We start from the raw sequence: 3,155 nt of genomic DNA, 5'->3' as shown, positions 1-3,155 counted from the left end.
TTGTGTATTGTGTAGTCATTGTATCATGACATGTGTATTTGTTGTGTTGTACTTTGTGTACATATATGTATTGTGTTGTACACTAGGTGTAGGTGTATGCATTGTGTGGTACACCAAGTGTAGGTGTATGTATTGTGTTGGGGGTAACACCGGGTGTAGGTGTATGTGTTGGGTGGTACACTGTGTGTGGGTGTGTGCGTGTGATGTACATTGTGTGTATGTGTATGTGATTGAAGAGAAGAGAAGTACTAGGTGATTTCCGGGTGTGGCAACCGATCCGGTGTGCATATGGAAAGGACAAAGAATAAATGTAGAAGAAAAGAACCATTTAAAGGATAAGTATCAATATTTTATTTCCATTTTTATTATGCATGTGATCTATGATGGTTACATATGATTTATGATGATTGATTTTTGAGCTAACCGAATGTGATATGTTTATATATGATGATTTGATCAAAGATCTAGTTTGACTTGTTGTGACAAGAAGCAAACAAAATTGCCGGTGTACCTTATTGATGAGCTACCAATGAGATATGATTTGAATTTATTTCAATTCATGTTGAATTTAATGGTGGTTATGTGCTTGGAACGGGAAAACATGGAAAATGCCTAGTTTGGATAGTTGAAACTTACTACAAGAATTATCAGCAACAGTGAAAGGAGTTGGAATAGGCAGTAGTATGTTGATAAAGCATTCGGGAGTAGGGCCATTGTGGGACACTAGTACCCAATAGTGTCCATTGATTTTCATGAGAATTTTATGACTGAAATGATTGTTCTAAGGTAGGGATATGCCTTGGTTTTTGGACCTTCCGATGCAAAGAAACCTTGACAAGGGATGGATTGCGCGAGAAAGGGGATGCTAGGGAACTTGGAAGGTGAGTGTGTTGGAAATACTGAGAGGGGGGGTGAATCAGTATTTCTTAAAATTTATTTTTTAATTGTTCTAGTGATTGCCAACAACCTATATAGATATGTATATGTATACATAAAACATAGAAATCAACAGCTGAATTTAATGCTTTTATTAAAACTCAAGACAGTGAAAAGAAATAAATACAATATAAGTATAAATCTGATTGTGAATAGTTGCCAAGCTCCAACTTGGACTTCAGTGAGGCTCCAACCTCCAGAGCACCAACTCTGTTTTGTAGTGGTTCTGCACTTAGGAGCACCTACCCCAATGACTTCAGTCTTGTTCAGTTCTGAGGCTCCAACCTCTTGGGCTCCAACCCAACCTTGGTATAAACAGGTATGCTACTGCACTCTATTCAGTTGAGGTTGTCTCACTCCTGCTCTCCTACCTCTGTTGCTTTTGCTGCCTCTATAGCCTTCGCTGCTTTTTCTGCCTCTTTTGCCTCTGCTGCTTCTACTATCTCACCCTCGGGTTCTTCACCACCATAACTGCACCAACAATTCTCTGTTTCTACTATTTTATACATTCCCATGCCTTTGTCCATTCGTTTCCACTTACACCGACTCTTAGGCTTCCTCCGTAGTCGCTGTCGTTTCCTCTGACTCGCTTGATCTTTCAGCTTCCCAATATGACCAAATCCATTTATTCCTATCTTGGTCCTCTCCTTTCCCGAGGATCTTTGAACTCTAGGAGGGGCCTCTGTTGCAATAGCTCTAACTGGTTGCAAAGTCCTAGCACTCTGACATTGTAAGGCTGAACCCTGGCCAAACTCTGCAATGTATCCGAAGAAATTGCTTCCAAAGCTTCCGAAAGGCAATCTAACTGTGCCATTGGTGTTGGTTATCTTCGATCGGATCTGTGCATCAACCACCACAGAAGGACGATGATTTTCATGAAATGATCCCGCCGTAACAGACGATATCATCATGGTGGAAGCCACCATTTCCATTGCGATTCGAAAACCAAAGGAACGAAATCTAAGAAAACTGATATAAAAGTCTAGAAACACCCTTTTGCCCCGCCATTTCTGTTTTATTCCAAAAACCCACGTAATCGCGCCCATATTAGCCTCTGCCGCATTCGCAATCGCAGCCGTTGATCATCGCGATCCAACGGTCACAGTCCTTTTTTCCCACACGTTAAACATCGTGCATATTCCTCGCCATCTGACCGTCCGTCGCATGATCGGACGACAGTCACAAGCCCCGATCACGCAATCTGCATACGCGTTAACCTGCGGGGGCGGTGGTTTTCATCCGCCACGTGTCGTATTGTGACTGGATCGCGCGGCCATATATGGATACCGCCATCCTCCCGTGGGCGGTGCGGGGGATACCGCTAGCCCGCGAAACCGCCTTTTAGTACGGCCCTCCCGCTCGTTAACCTGCGTGCATCTTTATCGCCCGCGACCGTTGGATCTGCCCGTTGTGCTGTATCTGCTGTCCATCCTTCGAAATACCCGCTTCAAAACCTCCGGTGGTAGAATCAATAATCAAAACAACACAATCGGCCTGTGATGTACCCGTAATCATGTTCTTGATAAAGTCACGATGGCCTGGTGCATCAATGACGGTACAGTAATACTTGGTTGTCTCAAACTTCCAGAGAGCAATGTCAATAGTAATACCACGCTCGCGCTCAGCCTTAAGCTTGTCAAGAACCCAGGCATACTTGAATGACCTTTTGTTCATTTCCGCAGCTTCCTTCTCAAAACGCTCGATCACACGCTTGTCGATACCGCCAAGCTTGTAAATAAGATGACCGGTAGTGGTGGACTTGCCAGAGTCGACATGTCCTATGACCACAATATTGATGTGGGTCTTCTCTTTACCCATGGTTTTCTAAAAACCAAGTATTCCTGAATCAAAAACGCGAATAAGCAGCTTCAGCTTCCCACCAAAAAAGAATCGCAGAGCTCCCCTGCTTCGCTCTCCACCTGCTCCGATGGCTCTGTGTGCTCCTCTTCTTCGGCTCTGTCTGCTCCTCTCGTCTCTATCTGCTCCTCGAATATTGCCATATTGACATCAATGACAATCTGTGTCCAACAGAGTGACTGCATAGAAGGGGGTGATCGAATTTCTCGAGGGACTATGTAGCAGAGAAGGGAAGCCCGAGGAATGAATTGGTTTTTGTCATTAACATTTCTAGATGGAATCAAATGCACATTGGGGGTGTGCCCTAGAATAATGAGTCAGTGACTGTTTACTAAGGGTACATGTAGTGCAAGGGTCATAGA

The 3,155-nt window shown here is 43.9% G+C and overlaps 1 pseudogene; it reads right to left on the bottom strand.

Moving 5' to 3' along the window:
- Positions 1–2,298: 2,298 nt before the first annotated feature.
- On the bottom strand, positions 2,299–2,850 carry LOC149259149 (elongation factor 1-alpha pseudogene; annotated as a pseudogene).
- Between the last annotated feature and the right edge of the window lie 305 nt (positions 2,851–3,155).

The sequence above is a fragment of the Pinus tabuliformis genome, chromosome 6, assembly GCF_031772625.1.
Source record: "Pinus tabuliformis cultivar Carrire ecotype Pingquan chromosome 6, CPIR1, whole genome shotgun sequence".
Classification (NCBI taxonomy): Eukaryota; Viridiplantae; Streptophyta; class Pinopsida; order Pinales; family Pinaceae; genus Pinus; species Pinus tabuliformis.
Note: the sequence above shows the minus strand (reverse complement) of the source record. Positions and strands in the feature narration are given on the sequence as shown.